Source organism: Salvelinus sp. IW2-2015, linkage group LG13 (assembly GCF_002910315.2).
Source record: "Salvelinus sp. IW2-2015 linkage group LG13, ASM291031v2, whole genome shotgun sequence".
Lineage (NCBI taxonomy): Eukaryota > Metazoa > Chordata > Actinopteri > Salmoniformes > Salmonidae > Salvelinus > Salvelinus sp. IW2-2015.
Window position 1 is genome coordinate 26675736 of NC_036853.1, and position 18568 is coordinate 26694303.

At 42.6% G+C, this 18568-nt stretch overlaps 1 long non-coding RNA gene across 1 annotated transcript; it reads right to left on the minus strand.

Annotated features, from left to right (window-relative positions):
• Nucleotides 1–2422: 2422 nt before the first annotated feature.
• Nucleotides 2423–4026, minus strand: LOC139028496 (uncharacterized). The gene is made up of 2 exons (XR_011480705.1): nt 3415–4026; nt 2423–3026 (listed from the first exon to the last, which is right to left on the minus strand). It is a non-coding gene; the product is annotated as an uncharacterized lncRNA (long non-coding RNA).
• Between the last annotated feature and the right edge of the window lie 14542 nt (nt 4027–18568).

Here is an 18568-nt window from a genome sequence, read left to right on the forward strand (position 1 = left end):
GAGCACTCTCTTCTCTGGTCTAAACAAAGATCCCAATGCCCCAGGGCAGTTGATTGGGGACACTGCTCTGTGTAAGGGTGCTGTCTTTTCGGATGGGACCGTTAACGGGTGTGCCTGGACTCTCTTAAGAGTCATTAAAGAGTCCCATGGCATTATGCGTAAGAGTAGGGCTGTTAACCCGGGGTCCTGGGCTCTCTTCTGTCTGCTTGGGGGCTTAAATTTCCCCAATCTGGCCCTCAACCATCACGGGTCACCTAATAATCCCCAGTGTTTACAATTGGCTCATTCATTCCCCGTTCCTCTCCCCTGTAACCTATTCCCCAGGTTCGTTGCTGCAAATGGAGAACGATGTTCTCAGTCAACTTACCTGGTAAAATACGGTTTTAAAAAAAAAAAAAATTGTAATGAATGGCGTAATTCACCATTAATTTGGGTCTCTGTGCTGTTTGGTGGCTTGATAGTGTTGTTTTTTCTCTATAATTTCTTCAATCTGCATCACAAACCATTGTCAGCTGTGTCTTTTTTTAAATCAATTTTCAGTTGTTGCTTCAATTGCTGTTATGCCGATATATAATTGTTATGTTTTTTTACTGTAGATTGATGCCTTCTTTTACTGTAAGTGCAGATGTTGCTAACCAGAAGTTATCTAAGAGTGTTAGATATTTGTTTATTACTTGGTTAATTTCCGGTTGATTCTCTGCTGTTTGGGCCAATCTGATTCATTTCTGATGTTTACGGCACTGGGCTGTGAATGTGTGCGTTGGTTCCCTGTACTGTTCTTTTAGAAACACTAAATAATGGGCTGTGATCAGCACAGAGAGTGTTAGTGGCTTGTTACGTGTTAAATGAGCTGAGAAGAGAAAGGGTCATGTCTGTAATCATATAGTCCAGGTTGTACTATGTTTTGTAAGGGGGCCATTTTGGGTTGAGACAATCATTCAGAGGGACGCACAGATCTTTATTTGTTGTTACTTTTTCTTTCAATATGATCAATTATCAGTTGAGAGCAAATTCAGAGCAAGAAGAGCATGCAACTGATTTGATGTACAGCACATCACAAATAGTATACTTACACACAATAGGACTACAATCACATGTATAAGGACCCATATTAGGTACCAGGTTTGTGCATTGGTCAGTCTTTTTTTTCTGTTTTTTTACACAATGTTCATTGTTGAAAATGTGCTTCACATGAATAAGTTCTGGACAAAATTGTCACCTTCTTGCACATACTGCTTCAGAAGTGGAATCTGTTTACTCTTGATACTGTTTTCATGTACCATGGACAAGGCTCCAGGAATGGTACACCTGATCTTAGTTCCCCTTGCAATGTGTCATTTGCCTGCAGCGCCGCTATCTCACTCTCTATTCGAGCACTGTCAGGACAGAGGGCTGTGATGACTGGGTCAGAGATGACACTGGGCACATGGAAGGGTCTCAATGAAGTTGAAAAACACCTTTACTCTTGAAAAAACACCTTATATCTTTGAAATCTTGACTCAACTCCAACTCCTTCCAACACACCACACACATGCATCATAGCTAAATGTTGCCAGTATGTCTGGGTTGGTGTGGTGACTGCTCTGAGTTTTGGGAAATGAACAAACTGTCTGTCAGGTATGAACAGTGTGGTGAATTTATTTTGAAATGCTGTGACCACACGCAGTATTTTGCCCGGAGTTTTAGCTTTCCTAGGAGCTGGAGATTCACCATGTTCAGGTGGCAGGTGATGCCAGTTAAAAAAGCCATCTTTAATATCCACTGTGGAGATCATCCAGCTCTGGCTCCTTCTTCCCCTTGCTTGCAACAAATTCATGGGATTTGGGAGGAGAGAGAGAATCTTTCCAAAACCTTGCCACGAGAACAAGCCATCTCACCTCACTGTGAAATATCAAGGTCGCAGTATTCTGTCTGGTATTCCTCCAGCAAATCGTGGAATTGCCGGTGATTCAGTGCCCTCGCAATAGTAATGTTCACCACGTGCACAACTTTGCTGCATCACATTCTGTAAGTCACAGTCTTTGAGTTTAGCCACAAGTGCTTCCTGGTGAATGATACAATGAAAAGTAACAAAATGAGTCCCTTCTCCTTCCCTCGCATGTTTTGGGCGCCGTCAGTGACAACAGATGCCAGATTTGACAGTCAATATCATTTGTCATCAAAAATATAACAATAGTTTTCAGAATATCCTCTGTCCTCGTGTTTGTCCCTGAAGGGGCAGTAAACATAAAAGTTCCTCTGAACGAATCGTTTTGAGGGAAACGGCCCCAAACACATAATTGGGCAATGTCACTTACATCAGTGCTTTTGTCAAGCGCATACTAAAACACGGTGCCACCTTATGTCAGTAATCAGCTTTTCACGTTGGTATAAGGGATCGAGAGAACAGGCACAAGTAATGCGTTAGGGTTTTTATTTCCCACCCAAATTACAGCGTGCCGTGTAAAGGCACGGGGACGAAGACCAAACAAACACGTATACAAAATACAGGGTAGAAACCCAAACAAAAGAGCAAYGAGTACCTCGAATAAATACACAATCGCACAATGACTATCACACAGGACGAGACCTGTAATCATCTGCACAATATACGTGGCACGAAAGCCAAAACATAGCACAGGTACTCACACGAACCAACTGACATTGGAACAATTATCGACAGGACAATGGTGAACAAAGGGCACACTTAAACAATTACTAAGGAAATGGGAATAGGGACCAGGTGTGCGTAATGACAGTTCCGGAGGGATCCGTGACAGTATTCCCCCCCCGACACGCTGCACAAGCAGCGCAACGACACCGGCCTCGAGGGAAATCAAAGGAATGCAGTGTGGGTCGATCGGGTTGGATGGACCAGTTGCAGTGTCGTCGGACGGACCAGTTGCAGCTGCTGAACTTGTGTCGTCGGACGGACCAGTTGTGGCAACGTCGGAAGGCCCAATTGCAGCTGCCGAAGTTGCGACGGCGCCAGACGGACCAGTCGCAGGACGGGCCATTCCCGCTGTCTCCCTTAATGGTCGATTATTCTGTCACGTTGGTATAAGGGATCGGGAGACAGGCACAGGAATGCATGATAGGAGTTTTAATTTCACCCAATTACAGCATGCTGTGTAAAGGCACGGGCACGAAGACCAAACAAACACGTATACAAAATACATGGTAGAAACCCCAAAAAAAGAGCAAGGAGTACCTCAAATAAATACACAATGATTATCACACGTGACAAGACCCGTAATCATCAGCACAATATACGTGGCACGAAAGCCATAACACCATAGCATAGGTACTCACACGAACSAACCGACATTGGAACAATAATCTTCAGGACAATGGTGAACAAAGGGCTCACTTATACAATTACTAATTACTAATCAAATGGGAATATGAACCAAGTGTGCGTAATGCTGTACTCACCGATGTCTTTTATGCGAGATGCAGTCCCTTAATTTTCTTTAAAATAGCTTCCTTGTTTGTGAAATCAGCATACAGTATTTTGGCTGAGGACAAAAAACATTATTTGACAATCTCAGCGTCTGTGAAGGCCTTCTTGTTTCTTGTGAGTATCCAAGCAATCTCATATGTTGCCTCTGGAGTGTAGTCTGCAACAGTGCTAGATCTGTCCATCATTTGTTGTTGTCCTTTGAGTTGCGCTATTTTGTTGTTTCTGAGGTTGCTTTGCGGAGTATATGTTTTGTCAAAGTGGGAATGGTGTGACTGGAAATGTCGCTCTAAATTTGCTAGTTTAAACAATTGACTGCCTTCTGGCAAATATGACAATGTGAGCTAGTCCCATCATGCAGTACAAAAGACTTGTCTGTCAATTTCTCTTTGTGTTCTTCTTGAATCAACCGTATCCTTCTCTTAGCCACCGGAGCCACGTTAGCAACGCTAGCTACCATAGCTAGCTGCAATTCCCCACCACCATCTTCCTGATTTTCCTGGTTCTCCGGTTGTTGTTCGTTCATAGCTGTCACGTTATTATCCAGCTCTTCCCCCTCATTGTCATTGTCAATAGATGTACTTTTCTTTTTTACAATAAATCGAATTAAGTCACAACGACTGCTACAACCAATTAAGCTCAGTAGCACCTTGATTGTGTTGGTGCCTGTAGCTGAGCAGTTGCGGTTCTATTTTCGGCACACGTCTATTTCCGCTCCTGTTCAACAGCTGCGCTATACTGCCATCTAACAATAGATATATTCAATGAAGTGAATCAGGCCTGCATTAAACACATTGAATTGAAATTGTATCGTTATGTATTATGAATGGAAATAGGAAAATCACAGCGAGATACAAATTCAACGAGCTGCGGCACACACGATGAGTACCACTGAACATAGTCTGCTGTGCTGTGGCCAAGAGGTGAGCAATAGCCTGAATCTCCCCAAAGAGTTCCTAACCTTCCATTGACGAAAGTACAGCTTTGTTGTATGTCTGTCACTGTTTCTAGGGAAACTAAAACAGTTAGAAACAGTATGGCGTGTAATAAAGCCTATCCCCTCGTGTGGTTGTAGATCAGTAGTGTTCCTGTGCGCGGATTGTGCCCCACAGACATTCCGCTCGCCTGGCGAAAATGGCACGTCTCTTCCGTTCCAAGGGCTGGGGAAATCTCCTCTGAGTAATATGCTGAGGGCAATACATATTGCCCGCAAAGGAACCACAATCTGTTTTGTCGGTAACCAAGTTCTTTTTTCGTTTAACCAAAAGTGATAATTTACCAAATAACCAATACATCTGTGGCACAATGATATTTTTAGTTTGATTTGCCTACAAATGAATCAATCCTCCAGAGTCTCTATTGGACAGACAGCTGTGTCTGATGCGCACAATCTACTCTCTTCTGTAGCCTGTGGGACAAGTACTTGCCTCCTACACCATGTCTTCGCGAATGATGAAACATCAAACGTCCTTTCCCTAATATCTTTAAAAACTCCAGTGCTAAACTCTATCACAGTCCAAACGGTGATTGAACGTTATAGGCACCCATGAAGTTCCACATGCTAACTGATAGTGTTTTCATGTTGCAAAAAGAAAGAATAGCACAGTCAGCAAACAGTAATACTAACAACTACAAGTTGTTAAGAGTGAGATAACAGGATAACAAATCAACATTTGTTCTGTTTATTCCATTCTTGAACAAGTAAACTTTTAGTACTGTGTGTGTGTGTGTTGTTTAGTGCATACAGTACTTATTGGAGAGATGTTAAATCTATCTCTCTTTCTCTCTCTCTAGCGCACCTGCGTCCTGCGACCTCTCGAATGCTCCGCTAATGAAAGCCTAACTTCCACCTGCTACTCCCTAGTGACTGACCCTGTCCTGCACCCTCTAAAACAGGGGTGCGCAAACTTTTTGGCTCGAGGGCCACATCGGGATTTTGAAATTCAACGCAGGGCCTCCCGAGTGGCGCAGTGGTCTAAGGCACTGCATCTAGTGCTTGAGGTGTCATTACAGACCCGCCGGGTTCGATCCCAGGCTGTGTCACAGCTGACCGTGACTGGGAGACCCATGAGGCGGRGCACAATTGGCCCAGCGTRGTCCGTGTTAGGAGATTTCCTTWGGATATTTTCCTTAGACAAGATTTCCTTGTCCCATTGTGCTCTAGCYARTCCTGTGCCAGGCTGGGCGCATGCACGCTGACACGGTTMCCAGGTGTATGGTGTTTCCTCCGACACATTGGTGCGGCTGGCTTCCGGGTTAAGTGGGCATTGTGTCAAGAAGCAGTGCYGCTTGGCTGGGTCGTGTTTCGGAGGACYCCTCTCGCCTCTCCCGAGGCCGTACGGGAGTTGCAGCGATAGGACAAGCCTGTAACTACCAATTGGATACCATTAAATTGGGGAGAAAAAAGGGTTATGTCTCGCTGGCCGGATTGAAGTTCCCAGTGGGCCGTAATTTGCCCCCCCCCTTGCTCTACAACCACTATGCTTAATATTTGAACCTGCTGGTCATCTATGAACATTTGAATATCTTGACGAGCGATCTGGCCTTAATGGCCATGTCTTGGCCATGGCTGGATATAAACAGTGTAGTTATTCCCTTTGAGGATAATACAGTGCCACCGTCGCAGGTCGCTAACAAAGACTGCGCCCCCCTCTCCATCTCAGTGGCTGACGTGACTAAAACAWTTAAACTTGCTAACCCTCGCAAGGCTGCTGGCCCAGACGGCATCCATAGCCGCGTCCTCAGAGCATGCGCAGACCAGCAGGCTGGTGTGTTTACAGACAAATTGAATCGCTCCCTTCCCAGTCTGTTGTCCCACATGCTTCAAGATGGCTACCATTGTTCCTGTACCCAAGAAGGCAAAGACGACTGAACTAAAAATGACTACCGCCCCGTAGCACTCACTTCTGTCATCATGAAGTGCTTTGAGAGGCTAGCAAGGATCATATCACCGCCACCTTACCGGCCACCCTAGACCCACTTCAGTTTGCATACCACCCCAACAGGTCCACAGATGACGCAATCACCATCACACTGCACACTGCCCTATCCCATCTGGACAAAAAATAATATCTATGTAAGAATGCTGTTCATTGACTACAGCTCAGCATTCAACACCATAGTACTCTCCAAGCTCATCATCAAGCTGGAGGCCCTGGTCTCAACCCCTCCTTGTGCAACTGGGTCTTGGACTTTCTGACGGGCCGCCCCCAGGTGTGATGGTAGAAACAACATTTCCACTTTTCTAACCTCAACATTGGGGCACACACAAGGGTGTGTGCTCAGCTCTCTCCTGTACTCCCTGTTCACCCACGACTGCGTGGCCATGCACGCTTCCAACTCAACCATCAAGTTTGCAGCACAACACAACAGTAATGGGCTTGATCACCAATGACGAGACAGCCTACAGGGAGAGGTGAGGGCACAGGGAGGAGGTGAGGGCACTCGGAGTGTGGTGTTAGGAAAACAACCTCTCACTCAACGTCAACAGAACAAAGGAGATGGTCGTGGCTTTCAGGAAACAGCAGAGGGAGCACCCCCACTATCCACATCAAAGGGACAGCAGAGGAGAAGGTGGAAAAGGTTAAGTTCCTGGGCGTACACATCATAGACAAACTGAAATGGTCCACCCACACAGACAGTGTGGTGAAGAAGGCGCTACAGCGCCTCTTCAACCTCAGGAGGCTGAAGAAATTTGGCCTGTCACCCAAAACCCTGACAAACTTTTACAGATGCACAATCGAGAGCATCCTGTGCAACTGCACCGCCCTCAACCGCAAGGCTCTCCAGAGGGTAGTGCGGTCTGCACAACACATCACCGGGGGCAAACTACCTGCTCTCCAGGACACCTACAGCACCCGATGTCACAGGAAGGCCAAAAAGATCATCAAGGACAACAACCACCGAAGCCACTGCCTGTTCACACCATTCTCATCCAGAAGGTGAGGTCAGTACAGGTGCATCAAAGCTGGGACCGAGAGATTGAAAAACAGCTTCTATCTCAAGGCCATCAGACTMTTAAATATCCATCACTAACTCAGAGAGGCTGCTGCCTACACTGAGACCCAATCACTGGACACTTTAATAAATGGATCACCAGTCACTTTAAACAWTGCCACTTTAAAWAATACCACTTGAATAATGTTTACGTATCTTACAATACTCATATCACATGTATATACTGTATTGAGACCCAATCATTGGACACTTTAATAAATGGATCACTAGTCACTTTAAACAATGCCACTTTAAAAAATGCCACTTGAATAATGTTTATGTATCTTACATTACTCATATCACATGTATATACTGTATTTTAAACCATCTYCTTCACCTTGACTATGCCGCTCGGCCATCGCTCATCCATATACTTATATGTACATATTCTCATTCACCCCTTTAGACTTGTGTGTATTAGGTAGTTGTTGGGGAAWTGTTAGATTACTTGTTAGATATTACTGCACTGTTGGAACTAGAAGCACAAGAATTTRGCTACACTCGCATTAACATCTGCTAACCATGTGTATGTGACCAATAAAATTTGATTTGATTATAATCTCCACCCGGCACAGCCAGAAGAGGAATGGCCACCCCTCAGAGCCTGGTTCCTCTCTAGGTTTCATCCCAGGTTCCTGCCTTTCTAGGGGGGTTTTCTAGCCACCGTGCTCCTACATCTGCATTGTTTGGGGTTTTAGACTGGCTTTCTGTATAGGCACTTTGTGACGTCTGCGGATGTAAAAATMTCTTGAAATACATTTCATGATTTATAACCAAGATATCCGGGGGAGTATCCGGGGGTGTCCAGGGGACTCGTCGGATGGGCCCACAGTGCCGGGGGGCTAGGGTCAGTCTGTTATATCTGGTGTAATTCTCCATKTTATCTGGTGTCCTGTGTYAATTTAAGTATGCTCACTCTAATTCTATATCTCTCCCTCTCTCCCTCCGCTCCCAGAGGATCTGAGCCCTAGGACCATGCCTCAGGACTACCTGGCCTGATGACTCCTAGCTGTCCCCAGTCCACCTGGTTGTGCTGCTGCTCCAGTTTAAATTGTTATGGCTARTATGGAACCCTGACCTGTTCACCAGACGTGCTACTTTTTCCCGGACCTGCTGTTTTCGACTCTCTCTCTCTCTATCGCACCTGCTGTCTTGACCTCTATGAAAAGRCAACTGACATTTACTCRTATACTCTCCACCCGGCACAGCCAGAAGAGGACTGGCAACCCCTAAGAGCCTGGTTCCTCTCTAYGTTTTTTCCTAGGTTACTGCCTTTCCTAGGGAGTTTTTCCTAGCCACTGTGCTTCTACATCTGCATTGCTTGCTGTTCMGGGTTTTAGGCTGGGTTTCTGAAAAGCATTTTGGGACATATGCTGATGTAAAAAGAGCTTTATYAATACATTTGAATGATTGATTGAAAAGAAGGAAGCCTGAACAGAAAAAATATATTCCAAAACATGCATCCTGTTTGCAATAAGGCACTAAAGTAAAACTGCAAAATAATGTAGCAAAGAAATTAACTTAATGTCCTGAATACAAAGCGTTATGTTTGGGCACATACAACACATCACTGAGTACCACTCTTCATATTTTCAAGCATGMTGGTGGCTGCATCATGTTATGGGTATGCTTGTCGGGCCAGGACAAGCATAAAAATCTACTAAATAGAGCTTAATCACAGGCAAAATCCGAGAGGAAAACCTGYTTGAGTCTGCTTTCAACAGACACTGGGAGACAAATTCACCTTTCAGCAAGACAATAACCTAAAACACAAGGCCAAATATACACTGGAGTTGCTTACCAAGACAACATTGAATATTCCTGAGTGGCCTAGTAACAGTTTTGACTTAAATGGACTTGAAAATGGTTGTCTAGCAATGATCAACGAACAATTTGACAGAGCTTTAATAATTTTTGTTATAATAATGGGCAAATATTGTACAATGCAGGTGTGCAAAGCTCTTAGAGACTTACCCAGAAAGACTCACAGCTGTAATCGCTGCCAAAGGTGATTCTAACATGTATTGACTCAGGGGTGTGAATACTTATGTAAATTAGATATTTCAGTATTTCCGTTTCAATACATTTGCAAACATTTCTAAAAACATGTTTTCACTTTGTCATTACGGGGTATTGTGTGTATATGGGTGAGAACTAAATATATTTAATACATTTTGATGTGGAATAAGTCAAGGGGTATGAATACTTTCTGAAGGCACTGTAGTCCTATCTCTCTGACCATTCTTAGCCTGTAATTTCGGTAATTTGTGTGGTATTAAAAAATATTGTGCCAATATGTAAAACGATGTAGAATTGCATGAAATACCTGCAAATATGATGATAGATTCATGCGATGCTTTTACTATAAGGTAGATATTTCCTACTCTTGTCCACGGTGGTCTGTGAACCAAATAAAAGGATGTCGATAGAAAGATGTGTGTGTCATGTACAGTGGTGGAAAAAGTACCCAAATGTCATACTTGAGTAAAAGTAAATATACCTTATATGAAAATGACTAAAGTAAAAGTGAATGTCACCCAGTAAAATACTACTTGAGTAAAAGTCTAAAAGTATTTGGTTATAAATATACTTAAGTATCAAAAGTAAATTTAATTGCTAAAATATACTACTTAAGTATCAAAAGTACAAGTAAAAGTATAAATCATGTCTTATTCCTTCTATTAAGCCAACCAGATGGTGTTTAGTGTTCAGTGAGTCCGCCAGATCAGAGGCAGTAGGGATGACAAGGGATGTTCTCTTGATAAGTGTATGAATTTGACAATTTTCCTGTGCTGCTAAGCATACATTTGGGTGGAATAAAAAGTCTACACATGTAGCATACCTTGCAATACAATCTTCTCTAAAAACAGTTGTACAATGTGCTCTGCAATTAGATAACAGAGTTGGATTTCTAAAGCAGACGAGTTCTCAAATAGCAGCTGCCCAATACCATGGTGGGCATACCTAATGTTGGATGCTTTGGAATATAAGGTATGGYGAATGATAACGACCCTGTAGGATGATATAAAAGCAGTTGGGAAGTTAATGTTTGAGTTTCAAATACTAAATGTTAAGTATATTTAGGTGGTTTAAATGATTAACTTTCCTACTAACCTTCTAAAAGTTAATAGTGCCAAAATCTTGCCAATCCATTCATTATTCTACTAACTCTGACTGAGTGTGAGACATGTTTTCCATAATGTATGTTGCATGCATATACATACAGTACGAACTAAGAACACCATCACAAATAGGGTTTCACTATTTATTGAGTACGGAGACAAATAGCAAAGGTGTCTCAGGCAGTATTTGAAGTARCAATCAATGTATATGAAGTGCTGTGGAATCGCACAGTCCAGAAATGAGAACTTTACCATCTATGCCAAAAGCCTGGGCCTCRGAAGAACTGTCATCAACACACGCTTCTCTCTAGSAGCATTTGTGTGTCCAGGCCCCATAGGRKTATTGAAAGTATCCCACCCTGGACAACAATGTAGCTGACCGTTATAGAAAGAGACATTTACATCATCTTATCCAGAGCGACTTACAGGAGGAACTAGGGTTATGTGCCTTGCTCAAGGGTACATAAACAGATTTTTCACCTAGTCAGCTCAGGGATTCAAACTAGCAACCTTTCAGTTTCTGTCACAGTTACTGGCCCACTTAACAGCTAGACTACCTGCCACCCTGACACAACTGTGCAAGACAAAACCATCAAAGACAACAGGCACATGCATACYTGTTCTCAATTTCTAAATAGTGATGGCTGGGCTAGTTCAAACTGCAGGACATGGTGAATAGATCATGGYAGACAAAAGTGAGAGACAATAATGAATAAAGATGCTCAAACAAGCATGTATCTGTAGTGGGTGTTCTTCAACTCTAAAATGCACTAGACTGTGTAAGACAAAACCCAGATAAGAAAATAAAACTGTAGAAGGCATTTGAGGTACCAATGTTTTAATAGTYACATCAGCGCTAGTTCACACTCCAGTAGGATGGTTCTCCTCACAGGTGAGTGAATCAGCCCATGCTTGGTGAATAACGGTTGATCTCTGGGAGCAGGACACAAGAGAGCTGAATAGGTCATGTGAGAGATAAGAATTAATCAAATAAATCATCACAGCAAAGGAATGTAGTTRGTGTGCTAGAAAATGTATGTATTGACAGTCTGAGGCAGGGTGCTCTGCAATCATCCTACTCCAACTATTGACAGGGATAACAACAGTACAGTATGAAGATAAAACTGCTTCTTTATAGAAATCCCTGATCACATTTGTAGCCAATGTCATGGCGATGTTGGCTAGCTAAGCCAATGTGTAGCAACACGTCATRGGGTCTAAAGGTCGACTCGTGCTGAACTGCGCATGTGCAGGCCGTCAAATCAAAGGCACTCCTTAGAAATCAAGTTGTTTTTGACGAAAATGACAACGTMTCAGTTTGTCACTTTCACAAGGTTGGAGTAATGTCATGTTCAACTACTTAAGACATTGGCTCGAATCTAGGTTGTGCCTTTAGATTTTGAGAAAATTAAGAACTAAGGGAGAATTTTTCAATTCTCTCAAATATWTTTTTTTAAGGTATCGTTATATGAACTGTAACTCAGTAAAATCTAAAAAAAAAMATTTACCTGATAGCAGTTGGTCACCAGCTGTCTACTTAGATACGTGATTGGCAGACGTGATTAGCAGAGATAGTACCATGYATAGTACACACGTTTTGATTGGTTTACAGTTTAGTACTAGACCTGTCCAGCTAGAGAACATAAAAGTAAGTATTTTGAAAAAAATCATAAGAATTGACATTGCTAACAAAAGGAAATGTGTTCAGAAGAAATAAATATAAACAATATGTAAAAACCAGCTCCTCCCTCGACAGAGAATGATCATCTTGAAAACTAAAGCTGATAGCTTGCTACAGACCACCAACTAAGTCTCTTTGGCACATGACATGGACTGTGTTAGCTAAGGAGACTGGTACCCAGACTAAAATGTCCCTGTTTCACACATCCCCATGTGCTACACTTATAAAGACGATGATTAGAATCAATATTAGTTGTACTGTATCATCATCTCTGTCAAATCAAATTGTATTGGTCACATACACATGGTTAGCAGATGTTAATGCGAGTGTAGCGAAATGCGTGTGCTTCTAGTTCCGACAATGCAGTAATATCTAACAAGTAATCTAACAATTCCAGTAATCTAACAATTCCAGTATCTCAAGCATTGACGCACCATTTCACCCTTATATATTCGGCTCCATAGGATAAGGCATCAGATCCGAGTGAGTGGTTCCTAACTTGCTGTAGTGTTAATTCTATCGCTTTTGGGTTGTGTATATGCATCCACTCTCAACAGAGTGAATTTTACACGTTTCAAAAGTCTTAAAAGGTTAACATTTAGATAGTATTTCTGTACCCCTAACACTACAATTAACACTGGCTGTATGAAATATTAAGGATTTCACTATACTTTGGAGTGAACTAATTAATATGTCACTCTAGTCTGGAGTGAAATATAAAATGCCTCACTCTACTATAGGGTGAAATATCACACAATATCACTCAACAGTGGAGTTAAATATAATAACATGGTGTATGATAAAGCCTAATTTGCATATTTCCCAGGGTACCTTTTCTTTTTGAGTGAATTGTAGAGTTACAACCCATGACTGTATTTGTTAGTGATGGACATCGTTATTGCATTGGTTCATTTAAAATATCTGTGCCCTTTCAGCAAGTGAGTTCCTACATGAATGTTACCTTTAAAATCAAACTGTATGACAATATAAATTACATACAGTACTACTTATCATTCCAGGGTAACGCTGTATTTTTGCTATTTTCTACATTACATGTAGAATAATAGTGAATACATCAAAATTAAACATTTCTTCAAGTGCAGTTGCAAACACCATCAAGCGCTATGATGAAACTGGCTCTCATGAGGACCGCCACAGGAAAGGAAGACCCAGAGTTACCTCTGCTGCAGAGGATAAATTCATTAGAGTTAACTGCACCTCAGATTGCATCCCAAATAAATGGTTCACAGAGTTCAAGTAGCAGACACATCTCAACATCAACTGTTCAGAGGAGACTGCGTGAATCAGGCCTTCGTGGTCGAATTGCTACAAAGAAACCACTACTAAAGGACACCAATAGTAAGAAGAGACTTGCTTGGGCCAAGAAACATGAGCAATGGACATTAAACCGGTGGAAATCTGTCCTTTGGTCTGATGAGTCCAAATTAGAGATTTTTGGATCCAACAGCCGTGTCTTTGTGAGTAGGTGAACGGATGATCTCCGCATGTGTGGTTCCCACAATGAAGCATGGAGGGGGAGGTGTGGGGGTGATTTGCTGGTTACACTGTCTGTGATTTATTTAGAATTCAAGGCACACTTAACCAGCTTGGCTACCACAGATTTCTGCAGTGATACGCCATCCCATCTGGTTTGTGTTTAGTGGGACTATCATTTGTTTTTCAACAGGACAATGACCCGAAACACACCTCCAGGCTGTGTAAGGGCTATTTGACCAAGAAGGAGAGTGATGGAGTGCTGCATCAGATGACCTGGCCTCCACAATCACCCTACCTCAACCCAATTGAGATGGTTTGGGATGAGTTGGACCGCAGAGTGAAGGAAAAGCAGCCAACAAGTGCTCAGCATATGTGGGAACTCCTTCAAAACTGTTGGAAAAGCATTCCTCATGAAGCTGGTTGAGAGAATGCCGAGAGTGCAAAGCTGTCATCAAGGTAAAGGTTGGCTACTTTGAAGAACCTTGTGAAAGTGACAAGAATAAAATATATTTTGAATAGTTGAACACTCTTTTGGTTACTACATGATTCCATATGTGTTATTTCATAGTTTTGATGTCTTCACTATTATAGTTAAAATAAAGAAAAACTCTTGTATGAGTAGGTGTGTCCAAGCTTTTGACTGGTACTGTATATCATAAGACCTTACTTTGTTGTCCGAGTCTTATCTTAACTCAGTGGTGTTAGGGAACTCCAGGTTTACAGGGCACATCAGGTCAGCAAGTCACATTATACTCATAGATATCACAGATATCATCCTGACCAACCTGCCCTCTAAATACACCTTTGGTGTCTTCAACCAGGATCTCAGCGACCACTGCCTCATTGCCTGCGTCCGTAATGGGTCCGCTGTCAAACGACCATCCCTCATCACTGTCAAACACTCCCTAAAACACTTCAGCAAGCAGGCCTTTCTAATCGACCTGGCCCAGGTATCCTGGAAGGATATTGACCTCATACCGTCAGTAGAGGATGCCTGGTTATTCTTTAAAAGTGCTTTCCTCACCATCTTGAATAAGCATGCCCCATTCAAAAAATGTAGAACTAAGAAAAGATATAGCCCTTGGTTCACTTCAGACTTGACTGCCCTTTACCAGCACAAAAACATCCTGTGGCGTACTGCATTAGCATCGAATAGCCCCCACTATATGCAACTTTTCAGGGAAGTTAGGAACCAATATACACAGGCAGTTAGGAAAGCTAAGGCTAGCTTTTTCAAACAGAAATTTGCATCCTGTAGCACACACTCCAAAAAGTTCAGGGACAGTGTAAAGTCCATGGAGAATAAGAACACCTCCTCCCAGCTTCCCACTGCACTGAGGATAGGAAACACTGTCACCACCYATAAATCTACGATAATCGAGAATTTCAACAAGCATTTTTCTACGGCTGGCCATGCTTTCCARCTGGCTACCCCTACCCCGGTCAACAGCTCTGCACCCACCACAGTAACTTGCCCAAGCATTTCTCCTTCACCCAAATCCAGATAGCTAATGTTCTGAAAAAGCTGCAAAATCTGGACCCCTACAAATCAGCTGGGCTACACAATCTGGACCCTCTCCTTCTAAAATGATCCACCYTCTTCCCCCTCTTCAAAGGGGAAGACACTCTAGACCCAAACTGTTACAGACCTATATCTATCCTACCCAGCCTTTCTAAAGTCTTCGAAAGCCAAGTTAACAAACAGATCACCGACCATTTCGAATCCCACCGTACCTTCTCCGCTATGCAATCTGGTTTCCGAGCTGGTCATGGGTGCACCTCAGCCACGCTCAAGGTCCTAAACTATATCATAACCGCCATCGACAAAAGAGAATACTGTTCAGCCATCATCGACCTGGCCAAGGCTTTCGACTCTGTCAATCACCACATTCTTATCGGCAGACTCAACAGCCTTGGTTTCTCAAATGACTGCCTCGCATGGTTCACCAACTATTTCTCAGATAGAGTTCAGTGTGTCAAATCGGAGGGCCTGTTGTCCGGACCTCTGTCAGTCTTCTCGGGCCGACTCATTTCTCTGTATACATCAATGATGTCGCTCTTGCTGKTGGTGATTCTCTGATCATGACACCATGCTGTATACCTCTGGCCGTTCTTTGGACACTGTGTTAACAAACCTCCAGACGAGCTTCAATGCCWTACAACACTCCTTCCGTGGCCTCCAACTGCTCTTAAATGCAAGTAAAACTAAATGCATGCTCTTCAACCGATCGCTGCCCGCACCCGCCCACCCGTCTAGCATCACTACTCTGGACGGTTCTGACTTAGAGTATGTGGACAACTACAAATACCTAGGTGTAGACTGTAAACTCTCCTTCCAGACTCAGATTAAGCATCTCCAATCGAAAATTAAAATCTAGAATCAGCTTCCTATTTCGCAACAAAGCATCCTTTATACTACCCACCACTGCGACCTGTATGCTCTCGATGGCTGGCCCTCGCTTCATATTCATCGCCAAACCCACTGGATCCAGGTCATCTATAAGTCTTTGCTAAGTAAAGCCCCGCCTTATCTCAGCTCACTGGTCACCATAGCAGCACCCACCCATAGCACGCGCTCCAGCAGGTATATTTCACTGGTCATCCCCAAAGCCAACTCCTTCTTTGGCCGCCTTTCCTTCCCGTTCTCTGCTGCCAATGACTGGAACGAATTGCAAAAATCACTGAAGCTGGAGTCTTATATCTCCCTCACTAACTTTAAGCATCAGCTGTCAGAGCAGCTTACCGATCATTGCACCTGTACACAGCTCATCTATAAATAGCCCACCCTACTACCTCATCCCCATATTGTTATTTAGTTTTTGCTCCTTTGCACCCCAGAATCTCTGCTTGCACATTCATCTGCACATCTATCACTCCAGTGTTTAATTGCTCAATTGTAATTATTTCACCACTATGGCCTATTTATTGCTTTACCTCCCTAATCTTACTACATTTGCACACACTGTATACAGATTTATCTATTGTGTTATTTACTGTACYTTTGTTTATCCCATGTGTAACTGTGTTGTTTGTGTCGCACTGCTTTYCTTTATCTTGGCCAGGTCAAAGTTGTAAATGAAAACTTGTTCTCAACTGGCCTACCTGGTTAAATAAAGGTGAAATAAATCAAATTTAAATTAAATACTGGCTTGCAATGTTATGTGTAATTCCTATTGGAATCCAGACAGAGTTACAATATCCAATTGTTGGAATTTGAATTCACCCACAGTCAGGATAATGGAAATTGGTAAAGGAGACTACCTAAACCATTTTAACTGGAACAACCATTTCAGTAAAAGGTGCAATAAATCTAACTAGCTGATTGGATTAGTTAGAAAACGGTATGTTATTTATATTTGTGTACATAACATGAATCAATCAATCAATGCAAAAACACAGATATTAAAAACAATCAAAATAATCTACCAGCAGTAGAGCATGCTGGGAAATATGATAATGATGGGCATGGTTTTGATTTGACTGTTTTACTCTCCACAGTGTAAAAAAAAAACTGGTTATTAACACAAACACTGGGGGTTATTTTACACCACTGGGTGTTAATTCTGGTCTGCCTCCTGAATCAACACTAGAAATGTAACACTGAAAAATCAACATTTGGCAATATGCTTTAGCAATATGGCAATATGGCAATATGCATGTTTTATTATTCCATGCCTCACCATTAAGTGAAGTATTGCCAATACATATTAACAAAGGGGTTTACATTTGGTTTTGATATTTACAATTCATGTAACATTTAGTAATCATAATTATTTACGCAACCAGCTGACCATTTTTGGGTACAATTATATTGACGTTGTTGCCCTGCTTTTAGACTTAGAGAGCCTGACATTTACAATAAGGTAATGTTATGTGACTGATGCTGCCTTTGTCAATTGATTCAGGATCCTACCACTACCCTGCTAACTAACAAACCACTCTCCCTCTCCCGCCACACACTGCACTAAGGCTAAGCATGAACTGAGAAATGCTGATATGACTCTGGTTGTGACCCTATTAAAGTTATTACTACAGTGTGTTTACAGATTTATCCCACACAGGTCTATGATCACCAAAACTCATAAATTCCCGACATTAGCTCCTGATGGAGAAGTCCTCTGCTGTAACACTCTCCTCAGGACGTAATACTACGATGCCACCCCTCCACCACTCTATCCCCTCCATCACCCCCATCCATTTTCTATCATGTTCTCTAATTGCCATGCTCATAGTTTTCCTCTATTTCTTTGCCATGTTGACATACCTTAATAGTCGGCCTGCGTTCCAAATGGCAGCCTAATCCCTGCATAGTCACCTACTTTTAACAAGGGCCATATGGGCARGCATGGGCCCTGGTCAAAAGTAGTACACTATATAGGGAATAGGGTGCCATTTGGGACYGACCCTCAGTCAATCCTGAATGGTCACTCTAGTTGGCTCTGTCATTACGGGGACCATTTTCATTCCCTCAATAGAGGTCTGAGTTCCCCTGCATTCTGACAGGGTCCCTTTAAATCATCCTCAAGTGTAATTGCACCCTACTTATCCAAATGGTTCTGGTCTGCCTCTATTTGCCTAAGTGCATTAAGTTCTGGTAGTGTCTCGTGCTTTCAGTAGGTCAGTGAGAGGAAGCGTTGATTTCAGAATTCATGTTTCTAGATAAACCTCCATGACATGATAAAATCACATGCTGTGCCTTTTTATTGCACGTTCTACATGGGACTGCATGGGAGTCTTCATACTAAATGTATTATTCAGAGATGATTACCAAGTAATCACCAAAACCACATAAAATCACAAAAGAGGATCATTTGTTGGTAAGACGTAGAGCAG